The following is a 14,357-nucleotide window of genomic DNA, read 5'->3' as shown; positions in this document are numbered from 1 at the left end:
ACTAGCATTCATTTCCTACAAACATTCAGAGACAAGGGAGGCTAAATTGGAATACATGGCCAAGTCTACAGCGGTGAAAGTGGCAGTCAGAGAGGCCAAGCATCGAGCTGAAGTAAACCTAGCAAGGAACATCAAGAAGGGCAACAAATCCTTCTTCAGGTATATAAGTGACAGAAAAAGAAACACTGATGGGATAGTGCGCCTTAGGAAATCAGATGGGAAGTATGTAGAATCAGATTCAGACAAAGCCGAACTACTAAATGAATACTTCTGCTCGGTCTTCACCTTCGAGGCACTGGGGTCCGGTCCACAGTTGCAGACAAAGCAAAGTTCAGAAGACCCATTTCGGGATTTTGAGTTTACTTCCGGAGATGTCTATGACGAATTATCAAGACTCAAGGTGAACAGAGCAATGGGGCCGGACAATCTACATCCCAGGGTGCTCAGTGAGCTCATGGACGTCCTGGCGGAACCATTATCCGTACTCTTCAATCTGTCCCTGAGCACAGGAATAGTCCCCTTGGACTGGAAAACAACTAATGTCATTCCTCTGCACAAAAAGGGTTGCAGGACAGAGGCTGCGAATTACAGACCGGTGAGTCTCACATCGGTAGTGAGTAAACTCATGGAAACACTCATCAAACGCAAATTAGACATGATACTAGATGAGGAGGAACTAAACGATCCCCACCAACATGGATTCACCAAGGGTAGGTCCTGTCAATCCAATCTCATCAGTTTCTTTCACTGGGTAACAAGGAAACTAGATTTGGGAGAGTCCCTGGACGTCGTGTACTTGGACTTCAGCAAAGCTTTTGATAGCGTCCCCCACCGCAGGCTATTGAGCAAGATGAAATCAATGGGATTAGGTGAAACACTTACAGCATGGGTCCACAATTGGCTGAGTGGTAGACTTCAGAGGGTGGTGGTTAATGGTACCATCTCTAAAACGTTGGAGTTGACCAGTGGTGTGCCGCAGGGCTCGGTCTTGGGCCCGATCCTTTTCAACATATTCGTAAGAGACATGACTCAGGGGTTTCAAGGTAAAATAGCATTATTCGCCGATGATGCCAAACTATGTAACATTGTGAGTAACAGCAGTCTGTCCGACAGCATGACGCAAGACCTGCTTTTATTGGAACATTGGTCCTTGACCTGGCAGCTTAGCTTCAATGCTAACAAATGCAAGGTCATACACCTTGGCAACAATAATCCGTGCAGAACGTACACATTGAATGGTGAAACCTTAGCAAGGACTGCAGCAGAACAGGATTTGGGGGTGATCATCAGTGAAGACATGAAAATGGCCAATCAAGTGGAGAAGGCTTCATCCAGGGCTAGGCAAATGCTGGGTTGTATCCGTAGAAGCTTTATTAGTCGGAAGCCCGACGTCCTAATGCCTTTGTACAGAACCATGGTGAGGCCTCATCTGGAGTACTACGTACAATTCTGGAGGCCACATTACCATAAAGATGTGCTGAGAGTCGAGTCGGTACAGCGAATGGCCACCAGGATGGTCTCGGGGCTCAAAGATCTATCATACGAAGAAAGGCTGAACGAATTGCAGCTATACTCTCTCGAAGAACGTAGGGAGAGAGGAGACATGATTGAGACGTTTAAGTATGTCACTGGTCGTATCAAGGTAGAAAATGATATTTTCCTTCTTAGAGGACCCTCGGCCACAAGAGGACACCCGCTGAAAATAAAGGGCGGGAAGTTTCATGGCGACACCAGGAAATACTTCTTCACCGAAAGAGTGGTTGACAGCTGGAATAAGCTCCCAGTACAGGTGATCGAGGCCAGCAGCATGCCAGATTTTAAGAACAGATGGGATGCTCATGTCTGATCTCTACGAGGGAAAAGGTCATCAGAGAGCGATTAACTAGGGGGGTGGGTCAATGGAGTGGACAGACTCGAAGGGCCTCGGCCTTTTTCTGCCGTCAATTTCTATGTTTCTATATTTAACAAAGGTCTGGTAGCTCCAGAAGAACTCTGACAGCTAGCTAGTGCTCAGTAGCCAATTCTATGAAGTGCCAATGAGGTCAGTTTTTTCAAATTTACATCTACTGTCTTTATATTTTGCAAAGTATTAGAAGACATGTGTTACTGTTTTTGTGGTGTTGCATTGTATGCAGAGTCTGGTTTCTTGGCGGTTCAGTTTAACTTTGTCTACATATTTCTATTTTTAGTTTGTGATTATTCCATATTAGGCAAGGGTGTATCTCTGTTCTGTGTGTATGAAAAGAACATAGTTTTCAGTTGGCATTGACTGCAGGATCAATTGACTGTGCGGTATCTGTCTTGTTTAGTTTTACAATGTATGTGTTGGTGTTCACTGCAGTGTTTAAGATGCTGCCTTTTCCTAGGTACACTCTTGTTGTGCGATATGTGGATTGTTACTAAAAATCATATTTTTATATAGATAGGGGGGGTCAAAAAATGATGGGCCCCGGGTGTCACATATGCTAGGTACGCCACTGGAGCAGAGCAAAATTAATGCTATCTGGGAGTTCACTAAACCCCTCTTTTTTATCATTTTCTCTTATAGGGGTTATCATGCCCCATAATGTCATGTGGGCTCTGGTGGAGGACTGAGGGTCCGTTCCCAAGGGGAGACTGGACAGTAGTCCGAAGAAAAAAGCCAGCTTCCTTTTGTCAGGCTTGTCTGAGGCATAAATCTACTCATACTTCTTAGGGATTCTCTGTGAGCAGCATTCAGCATGTCACAGTAAGGATGTTAACAGCAAATAGGAAAATTGGGGGGTCCTTAAAATTTAATTTTAGAGGTTTCTAAAGCTAGGGCAAAGGTCCTCCACCTCCAAAAAACCCTTCCCTGAATTTTGGGTGTTTTGCTTTTGCCTCCACAGGCCATTTTAGGTGCTAAAATCGCTATCGCAGTGGCCATCTTGGATTTCCCAATTGATTTTAAAAGCCTCCATTTGCCTCAGAACCCCTCATTTTTTATTAAAAAGGGCATAAATGGACTCCTCAAGTGGAGATCCTTTGGATTCATGCCAGATTTGCGGTGGATGCCTGTCTGAGGGGGTCATTGTTCCACATGTGATGTGGGAGAGGGGGTGGGAGCTTCGGTCTTCACCCCTTTTCATGCATCTGGGGCAATTTGAGCCCGTATGGAATGTTTCCTGGGCTAAAAATTTTGTCTGGAGCCGGAAAATGGAGTTTGTGCGTCCCCAAAGAAGCTCAGACGTTTGCCAGTGGAGAAACCCTAGAAGACACCACGCAAGGATGTAAGTGCCAGATTTCACATAACTGCACATATAAGAGGAGCAAGTTAAGAAACCGAGTGAAGTAACTTTTAATGAATTTTTGAGAAAGTGGTAGAGTGCCCAGATCCAAACAACAGGTCGTTGACATGCTTGCCTCAGAGCATATTTTTTGGCCCACTGAAAAAACATCCCCCTTGAAAATCTCTGCATCCTGTGGAAATACTACATGTAAACAGTCACATTTTAAAATTGATATTTGCATGTGTATGCAGTATACACATGTAAACATAGCTATTTTGCAAACAGAATTGCCATGCAAGGATATTAACATGTAATATATGTAGCTTGGCATGTAGGGGATAATTTTATAACAAGAATCCTATGCTGAAAGCACAAGAAGGCACCCATTTTATAAAGACAGCATAAGTACCCAGAACCAACAGTGTGCAAATTTAAAAAACACAAATTTAACACTTGCTCTGCAAATGGTATAAATTTGAGCTCGTACTATGTGTGTACCTGCATACTTTATAAATTATGTACATATGCTGAAACTTCATGTCTGCTGTGCCCAGACCACACTTCCAGGAATACCTATGCATAATTTAATTTCATTTCATTGATGTGGAATGCCTTGTCCGGAACGTTACGCCATTGTAGAAATCTGCAATTCAGGAAGTTAATTAAAACCCATTTGATTGTTCAAGCCTTCTTCAAGTGAATATAAAACATCTTTTGAGTTAAGTTTTTATTGAAAAACGGTGTATTAAATTGAGGAATGGTGATTACTTGATAATTAGTTTGGATGCAGTTTTGTCGAGGACACGATGATATAATATTTTGACTTTGTATTTTTCTCTAATTGATGTATGTCTCCTTTTAAAATGTTTATTTTATTATGTATGGAAATTTGTGAGCCGCCTTGGATAAAGGCAGATTTAAAATGTTTTAAATAAATAAATACATTTCATGTACTTCCCCCATTTTACAGAACCATAGCGTGTTTTTTAGTGCCAGCCTTGGGGGTAACAGCTCCAGATACTCATAGGAATTTTATAAGCATTGGAGCTGTTACCACCGAGGCCGGCGCTAAAAACCACGCTACGGTTTTGTAAAAGGGGGTTTAATGTGGTATCATATATCACTAAGGGCTCTCTTTACTAAGCTGCGCTAGCGTTTTTAGCGCACGCTGCAGATTAGCACACGCTAACCCCGTGCTACGTGCCAAAAACTAATGCCAGCTCAATGGTGGCGTTAGCGTCTAGCGCACGCTAAAACTATTAGCACAGATTAGTTAAAGGAGCCCTAAATCTCCCAAAAGATTCAAAGAAGTTTATAAAACAATTAAATTGATGTAAGTAATGGCCAAAAAAATCTAATCAGGGACTTTGAATTTCCCTCTCTGTCCCAGTGGGCTCACAATCTGTACCTATGAAAGAAATACTTACTTACATTTACCTGTATGAAGAGAAGGAAGAGGGAAGAGATAATACAATAAATTCAAAACTAGGTGCGTAAAAGGCACAACAGAAGGGAAAACCTCAATGTCAAAGACCCCCAAAAGAAAAATCCTAAAAATAAAAGCAGGAAAAAAATAGCAAAATTAAACAAGCCCTTACAAGAGTATATCTGATCTTTTAGCAGACCTGTTTTTTTCACACATGTGTATGGCAACACAATTTTATGAAAAGTCCTTTCTGAGTTTAAAACAGGCTTTATGTGTAGTATATGAAACGCTTTCACTAATCACCTTGTTTTTTATAAAGAACAATATCACTAAACAACATCAGTTACTTGTTGATTTAAAGTGATATTGTTCTTTATAAAGAAGCAAGGTGATTAGTGAAAGTGTTTAGTAATTTTATCACCTTGGATAAGTGAGTTCCCTTGTAGTTTCAAGACTTAGTATATGAAACGACCAGGTCCCAATTTGGTTCTGCTGTCCTCACTACAGATGCATCCGGGGACACCTCTTTAGAAAGAAAACACACACACACACAAATGCACATGCAAATATGCCAAGGGATATCTCTTTTATTCAGAGTATTGTAACATATATATAGCATTTCACATGGGTCAGATTTTTTAGCATATGACTGTAGGAAAGACCATATATAGTAACAGGATACATAAAAGCAACTAGAAAAAGGTAGCAAACATAAGGAGAGGGGGGAGTAACTATGGCATATAATACTGTCTTGTCTGAGGTCTAGCAATGCTTCTTATCTAAAAGTCCTGACGCACAGCATAGGATGTGCACAAGATGTGGGGGGGTAACCTTGGCGAAACTAATCAGTTATAGAACAGAAAAAGAAAAGACCTTGTGGCCTCTTGACAAGCAAGAACTGTTTCAGCAGCTTTTTTTTTATATGTTACATAAGCAGGAATAGAATAGACTTACAAGAAGTATATGCCCCTTCAGTATAACCTTTGTAAAAGTATCCTCTGACAGTTCTAATGCTTCATTCTTTCAAATTGAAAAATATAAATGCCTTATTTTATTCAAACAATGTTTACAAGTAATAGTTACGGCATTTAGATGAAGTTATTATTAGAAATGGAGACACAAGCTCCTGCTAAGAACATCTTGCGTTTGCCAGTTCTTGAAGTAAGTAAAAATAGAAAACATCAATATTGCTGCTTACAAAAGGAAGTCTTATTAACTGGACTTTGAATTAGAGAGTTGCACGGGGACAGAAATCCCCGCCCAGCTTCGATAAAATCAAACCCATCCGTCCCCGCTAGGAGTGAAACCCTTCCTCGCTCGTCCCCGCTGGAATCAAATCTGTCCCTGCCTGTCCCCACAACTAATTGAATCCGTCCCCGCCCATCCCTATAAACTTCAGAAGTAGTAATTTCATTTAATGATGCTACTGAATTAAAGGCTCTTTACAAATAAGGAAAGACACTTTATTAATTTGGAAATAATAAAGTACATGGTGCGCGTGTTGTTGGAGCGGCGCTGGCTTGAAGGGGGAGTTCAGAGGTGCTTCTGGAGGATGGCCTGCTTGAATCGGAAGCTGGGAGGCGCTGGTGAACGGCAGAGGCATCGGCCGAAGAGGGAGGCGAGCCGCACGGGGACCCCGGGGAAAGGAAGCCACCACGCTACAAGGGCTGCAGCACCCACAGGCAGGTACCCACCCCTGGGCCACCATAGTGAGAGCTCATGTAATGAATCAACACTCGTTTTGCGAGACGAAAGTTTGCTGAGTGTTTTGCTCGTCTTGCAAAACACTCGCAAACCGGGTTAATCGCAAACCGAGGTTCCACTGTACTCATCTGATGAGGACCCCCAAGCTGTGTCAGTTGAGGACTTCTCTGCAGGTGGCCGGGGGTCTCTTTTGCCAAGCTTGGCAGATAGCAATAGCGTCCCTGAGTCACAGATGCTGGCACCTCAGTGGCTCATGGATGCTGCCAGCAACTGCTGCGCTTGGTGGAGGGGAGTTCTGGCTGTCTATAGAGGAGGTACTCTGCTGGTGGTGCTTGGGGATCCCCACCAGCCACAGCAAGGGTCAGCAAGTACTTCAACACTGTAGAAACACTATACAAAGACATCTGCTATATACATTTCCCAAAGCTAACATATTTTAGTTAATAAATTCCATTTTTTACATTTGTTGTCTGGAGACTTATTTTTCCATCAAGTTGGTTCCAGTTTCTTTTTTCCACTTTCCCATCTTCTGCAAATTCTTCTGTTGCTGTCCATTGGTTCCTCCTCCCATAATCCAGCATTTATCCCTCTCTCATCCCCTGGACTATGTGCAGCATCTTTCGCCCCTGTCCACCAGCTCCATGCCCAACATTTCTCCTTCTATCACCCCTCTCCAGCACCATGCCACATCTCTTCCTCCATTCCCTTCACCACTATGTCCAACATTCCTCCCTCTTGCATCCCTTTCAATCTGTCCCACTGTTCCCTTTCCACCATAACATTTCTCCCTCTCATCTTTCTCTTCCCTATCATCTGGACCTCACTCCCTCCCTATGACCCAAAATTCTCCTCTTTCTTCTATTCTCTGTGTACATCATCTCTCTTTCCCTCTCACTGACACTCATACCCAATTCTCCCTTTCTGTTCCCTCCCTCACCTCAGCATCTCTTGCCCTCCTTTCCTCCATCCTCTCTTCCGAGTTCATGCCTTCTGTGTCCAAAAATGCACTCCCTCCCTCTCTTCTGTGTCCCACATTTGCCTCCCATGTCCCAACGCGCTTCCTCCTAGTTGCAACGCGTGGTGTGCGTGTCCGCTCGCTCCCTTTCTGCCCCCCCTCCCACAAGACTGTACCTCCCCCGATGTCAGAGCCACACTTCTTTGCAGGGCAGCAGGCCCTGCACACTGCATGTTACTGACACAAAGCCTTCCCTCCGATGTCAGCTCTGATGGGGGAAGACTTTCTGGTTAGCTACAGATGGCGTTCTGGGAGTGCTGCACAGCGGATGGAGAGCATGAAAAGGAGACGTGTGTGAAGATATTTGAGCCTCTCTGCTCGAGCTGCCTCCAACCCCATGGGATCCCCATGGCCCAAAGGGGAAACCCATGGAAGCCCCGCGGGATTCCTGTCATCCCCGTTCCCGTGCAGCTCTCTACTTTGAATTCGTCTTTGGTAAAGCCAGTGTTTTCTAAAAACTGAGGAAACTCTTTTGTTTAGAAAAGCGCCAAGCAAAGAAGCTCCCTCTAAGATTGGAAAGACAGTAGTATTTCAGAGTAGAAAACATTATGAGAGAGGTGTTGGGACAGGGAATAGAAAACAGTTGTCCCTGGTCTTTTTCAGTGTATAGATGCACTAGTTGTGCTCTCAGTACACAGACTTCTACAGGAGAGCCAAACAAGAAAGTGGCAAAACCCCATATCTTGTGCCTCATCAGAAAGGAAATTACAGGATGCAAGCAAGCCCAGAGTTTAAAGTCTTACAGCTGTTTTATTGTATATAATATACCACTTTTTATAAACATATATCAAAGTAGATTACATAAAATTTTCATTAAACAATTAAGAACAGAGTGCTATGGATTGAAATAGAAAAGTTAAAAGTATTGATTATGGAGTCCACCCTGAAGAAAATGAAACGCTCTAAGGCGGAATTTATTAACATGGGCTACCGTTAAGGCAGGTTATTTTACCACAAATTGTACTATTTTAGCATAGGGTCTCATTCTATGCATTGAGTCAATGTGCTAAAATATCACAACTTGTAAAATAACCCATCTTAACAGTAACCCAAGGTAGAAGATTCTTCGCTAAAGGTTGTGCAGACACTCTTGCAGGGAAGGATCAGAAAAAAAAAAAATCATTGCTGGGAATAATGTTAAACTCCAAGATTCTGGCACACTAATAACCAAAACCCTTTGCTAGCCATTTTTTCAAGAAGATAAGGATAGATTTTAGAGTCAGCTTTGCAATACAGATCAGTGTAAGGGTTGAGCTGTAGAATATCTTGCACAACTTCAGTGGACATTGAGGCAAGAAAGCTGATGGCTTAGGGCAGTGTCTCTCAAACTTTCTCGAGCTGGGGCACACTAAAGGTAGTGGCCACGGCTTGAGGCACCTGGAAGTGCACGGATGACATCCTGCCAATCCAATCTAATCAGCTTCTTTGACTGGGTAACGAAAAAGCTAGATAAGGGAGAATCCCTGGATGTCGTGTATTTGGACTTCAGTAAGGCCTTTGATAGTGTCCCACACCATAGATTATTGAACAAGTTGAGTTCGTTGGGACTAGTAGAGACATTGACTGCATGGGTTAAAGACTGGCTCAGTGGCAGATTTCAAAGGGTGGTGGTAAATGGTACACCCTCCGAAATGTCGGAAGTGATCAGTGGAGTGCCGCAGGGCTCGGTCTTGGGTCCAATCCTATTTAATATCTTCGTACGGGACCTGCCTCAGGGACTTCGAGGTAAAATTATATTATTTGCTGATGACACTAAACTATTCAACGTAGTGGGCGGAGTTACCGGGCCCGACACTATGACGCAGGACCTACTTTTACTGGAGCAATGGTCTACTATTTGTCAACTGAGTTTTAATGCCAAAAAGTGTAAGGTTATGCACCTTGGTAGCGGAAACCCATGCAGAACTTACACTCTGAATGGCGAGACCTTAACAAGAACTGTTGCAGAACGGGACCTGGGAGTAATCATTAGTGAAGATATGAAGACTGCCAATCAAGTGGAGAAAGCTTCATCCAAGGCTAGACAATTGCTGAGTTGCATCCGAAGAAGTTTTGTCAGCTGAAAGCCTGAAGTGATAATGCCGCTGTACAGGTCCATGGTGAGACCTCATCTGGAGTATTGTGTTCAATTTTGGAGGCCACATTATCAAAAGGATGTGCTGAGAATAGAGTCGGTTCAGCGAATGGCCACTAGGATGGTCTCAGGACTCAAGGATCTCCCATATGAAGAACATCTAGGTAAGTTGCAGCTATACTCTCTCGAGGAATGCAGAGAGAGGGGAGACATGATAGAAACTTTCAAATATGTTACTGGCCGTATTGAGGTGGAAGAAGACATCTTTTTCCTTACAGGACCTACGGCGACAAGAGGGCATCCGTTAAAAATCAAGGGTGGGAGATTTCATGGTGACATTAGGAAGTATTTCATCACCGAAAGGGTGGTTGATCGTTGGAATGATCTTCCACTGCAGGTAGTTGAGGCCAGCAATGTGCTCGATTTTAAGAAAAAATGGGATAAACATGTAGGTTCACTTCGAGGAAGTGCTTAGGAGGAGGGTTCTTCGAGTGGGCAGACTTGTTGGCCCTTTTCTGAAGTCATACTCTATTTTTCTATGACATCATCACATCAACATCCACGCATGCACAGAGGCCCTCCAGTAGGGCCCTAAAATTCCAGTAGGGCGTACCAGCAGGAAAGTCTAACAAATATCAACTGAATACCCCAACCACAGACCTCCCAAGCTCCACCCTACACCCACCCAAGCTCTTCCCCAGATCCCGCCCCTTTACTAATTGTAATGCAATTTTTTCCATTCATTTTTCATCTACACACAATATACACAACAAATATAAATTCTCAAAACTTACACATTTCTATCACTAAATTGGAAATAAAATCATTTTCCCTACCTTTGTTTTGTGGTGACTTTATTTTTCTGTGCTTTTAACTATGTTTCCAGTGCCGCCTTATCCATTGACTGTTTTTCTCTCCTTCTTCACTTTCTGCCTTGCATCCATCTTTGAAATCTAAACAAGACCTGACTATACTGAAAACTAGTGCTCAGAGAGTGACAAGTGCTTTATAAGGTATGCTCAGAGAAGTGAGACTCTGAAGAGGGGGTGAAAACCCTCTCTTAGGGTAAGAGTCTACCGTCCAATCACTGCATAAGAAGTTCAAAGTCACTCTCTGAGAACTAGAAAAAAATCCTAAAAAATTGTTATTCTTTTCAATACTGTATTCAAAAATTAATAAATCTCACTAGATCATAAATGTGCTGTAAAATGTGCTTAACTTATAAACTTGTTTCTCTGGGGGTCTCGACGTAGCCCCGTTTCGTGGTCTGCTTCAGGAGACCCAAAAGACAATCTTTAAAGTGCTGTAGACTGTAATAAGTTGAAATAAGCTGTAAAGCGGTTCAATGAAAACATCCTTGACAAAAATCCTAGACAGGATCAATGAGATGATCTGAAATACAAAAATTAATATCAGAATATAGCACAGACAGTTCTCTAAATCAGCTGTGCTATGAACAAGTCAAGGCTTACTAGCTAAGAGGGTGAAAGGAAGCAAAAACTGTGAATTCAAAAACATACCGATTGCAGGAGGTATGTTTTTGAAGTCACAGTTTTTGCTTCCTTTCACCCTCTTAGCCAGTAAGCCTTGACTTGTTCATAGCGCAGCTGATTTAGAGAACTGTCTGTGCTATGTTCTGATATTAATTTTTGTATTTCAGATCATCTCATTGATCCTGTCAAGGATTTTTGTCAAGGATTTTTTCATTGAACCGCTTTACAGCTTATTTCAGCTTATTACAGTCTACAGCACTTTAAAGATTGTCTTTTGGGTCTCCTGAAGCAGACCACGAAACGGGACCATGTCGAGACCCCCAGAGAAACAAGTTTATAAGTTAAGCACATTTTACAGCACATTTATGATCTAGTGAGATTTATTAATTTTTGAATACAGTATTGAAAAGAATAACAATTTTTTAGGATTTTTTTCTAGTTCTCAGAGAGTGACTTTGAACTTCTTATGCAGTGATTGGACGGTAGACTCTTACCCTAAGAGAGGGTTTTCACCCCCTCTTCAGAGTCTCACTTCTCTGAGCATACCTTATAAAGCACTTGTCACTCTCTGAGCACTAGTTTTCAGTATAGTCAGGTCTTGTTTAGATTTCATTACATATATTTTGGACTGATTTTTTGTTACAATATTTTCCCTGTGCAGCGTGAACGCAGTTGCATCCATCTTTGGCATTAATTTAACATTCAATTTTTCAAATTTTCTGCTTTATTCTCAAAATCTACTTTTCCGTGTCTTACCTTCCCTTTCTCTCTCTCTCCTCCTTCCCTTACCATTTCCATGGTCTGACATATCCTTCCCTCCTTCCTCCCAGTGGTCCAACATATCTTTCTTTCCTTAGAAACATAGAAAGATGACGGCAGAAAAGGGCTACAGCCCATCAAGTCTGCCCACTCTATTGACCCACCCCATTAAGTCTGAATGCGAATGACCTAGTTCCTTAACTCGACCCTCGTAGGGATCCCATGTGGATGTCCCATTTATTCTTAAAGTCGAGCACGCTGGTGGCCTTGATCACCTGCACCGGAAGTCTGTTCCAGTGATCCACCACCCTTTCTGTGAAGAAATACTTCCTGGTGTCACCACTAAATTTCTCTCCTCTGAGTTTGAGCGGGTGCCCCCTTGTGACCGAGGGTCCCTTGGGAAAGAATATATCGTTTTCCACCTCGACATGACCCGTGACGTACTTAAATGTCTCAATCATGTCACCCCTTTCCCTGCGCTCCTCTATGGTATAGAGCTGCAGTTTGCCCAGTCTTTCTTCATATGAGAGACCCTTGAGCCCCGCGACCATCCTAGTGGCCATCCGCTGGACCGACTCAGCTCGAAGCACATCTTTCCGATAATGTGGCCTCCAGAATTGCACACAGTATTCCAGATGGGGGTCTCACCATGGTTCTGTAGAGTGGCATTATGACTTCAGGTTTACGGCTGACGAAGCTTCTATTGATACATCCCATCATTTGCCTTGCCTTTGATGAAGCCTTCTCTACTTGTTTGGCAGCCTTCATGTCTGCACTGATGATTACCCCCAAGTCCCGTTCCTCTGAAGTCCTAGCTAGCGTTTCTCCATTCAAGGAGTATGTTCTGCATGGATTTCCGCTGCCGAGATGCATGACCTTACATTTTTTAGCGTTGAAGCCTAGCTGCCATGTCGAGGACCAGTTTTCCAACATGATCAGATCTTGTGTCATACTATCCTTGAGGTTGCTTTCACTTACTATGTTACACAGTTTGGCGGCGTCGGCGAACAGTGCTACTTTACCCTGAAGCCCCCAGGTCAAGTCCCCTATGAATATGTTGAAAAGGGATGGTCCTAGGACTGAGCCCTGCGGCACTCCGCTAGTCACCTCCGATGTCTCAGAGAGGGTGCCGTTGACCACCACCCTCTGAAGTCTTCCACTCAGCCAATCACTGACACATGCAGTTAGTTTCTCACCCAAACCCATTGATTTCATATTGTTTAATAGTCTATGGTATGGGACACTGTCGAAAGCTTTACTGAAATCCAAGTACATTATGTCCAGAGACTCCCGAGTCTAGCTTTCCTGTCACCCAATCGAAGAAGCTTATAAGATTGGATTGGCATGACCTGCCTCTGGTGAATCCATGTTGACAGGGATCCCTTAGATTCCCTTCATCCATTATCGTGTCTAATTTACCTTTAAGTAGAGTTTCCATGAGTTTACACACTATTGATGTGAGACTCACTGGTCTGTAATTTGCAGCCTCTGCTCTGCAACCCTTTTTGTGCAGAGGAACGACGTTAGCTGTTTTCCAGTCCAGGGGGACTCTCCCCGTACTTAGGGAGAGATTGAAGAGCATGGCTAACGGTTCCGCCAGGCTGGCATCTCTCTCTACTTCTACTACTACTACTACTATTACTACTACTACTACTATTATTATTATTATTTCTATTGCGCTACCAGACTCCCCTTCTTCCCTTCTATTCCCTCCTGCATGCTTCTTCTCCAGTCTTCCTTCGCTTCCCTAACCAACATCTCTCTCTCTCTCCCTCCATGAGTCCAACTTTTCACTCTGCTTTCTCCTCCTTCCCCGCAAGTGTGACTTTTTTCCTTCCCTCCTTTCTGTCCTCCCTATCCATCTCACCCTCTCCATGAGTCCAACCCTTTCTGCCTCCTGCACACTTTTTCTCTCTTTCCTTGCCTCTTCCCTCGAGTGACATCCTTTCTTCCGACTCCCCAACTCATGTTCTTTCCCAATGCATCATTTCTCCCTCTCCTCCACCCCATATCCATTTCTCCCTCTCTCATCACTCTCGCTCCTCCTGTAACAATTTTTCTTCCTTCCCTCCCTCCCCCCAACCCCACTCACAGCTAATATGCTCTCTCCCCATCCATCATCTCACCCTCCCCTCCCCTCCAGTGTGTAACATCTTTCCTTTCCCTCCCCTTCTACCAGGTCCAGCAGCACCTCTTTTCCCTTCCCTTTCCCTCCTCCCTTGTCCAGCAATACTTCTCTCGTCTCTAGCAGCAGCTCACTGTGTACTTTTTAAGTTGGTCACACAGCTGCCGCTAGGATTCATTTAGATGCGGTTTCATCTGGGAGCCTCGGGGCCTTTGCTAGGCTTGCCCGTTTCAATGATGCCAGCCAGCCTAGCAAAGGCCCCAAGGCTCCCAGATGAAACCGCGTCTAAATGAATCCTAGCGACAGCTGTGTGACCAAGCTAAAAAGCACACGAAGCTGCCGTTGCTAATCAGGGGGGGAGTGCAGAAGGAAGATGCAGCGCCGGCACTACAGGAGGTACCTCACAGCGAGAGGCAAGTCAGCTAGCCAGCGCTTCTTTTTCTCCTCTGTGAGCCGTGGCATACTTGGAATCTCAGGAGGCACACAGTTTGTGATACACTCCTCTAGACCTTA

General features: G+C 43.7%; 1 protein-coding gene across 2 annotated transcripts in view; it reads left to right on the top strand.

Moving 5' to 3' along the window:
- The window catches only part of POLR1A (RNA polymerase I subunit A), a 232,973-nt gene that overhangs the window by 183,328 nt on the left and 35,288 nt on the right, over window positions 1-14,357 (top strand). The window lies entirely within an intron of this gene.

This window comes from Geotrypetes seraphini, chromosome 1, assembly GCF_902459505.1.
Source record: "Geotrypetes seraphini chromosome 1, aGeoSer1.1, whole genome shotgun sequence".
Lineage (NCBI taxonomy): Eukaryota > Metazoa > Chordata > Amphibia > Gymnophiona > Dermophiidae > Geotrypetes > Geotrypetes seraphini.
Note: the sequence above shows the minus strand (reverse complement) of the source record. Positions and strands in the feature narration are given on the sequence as shown.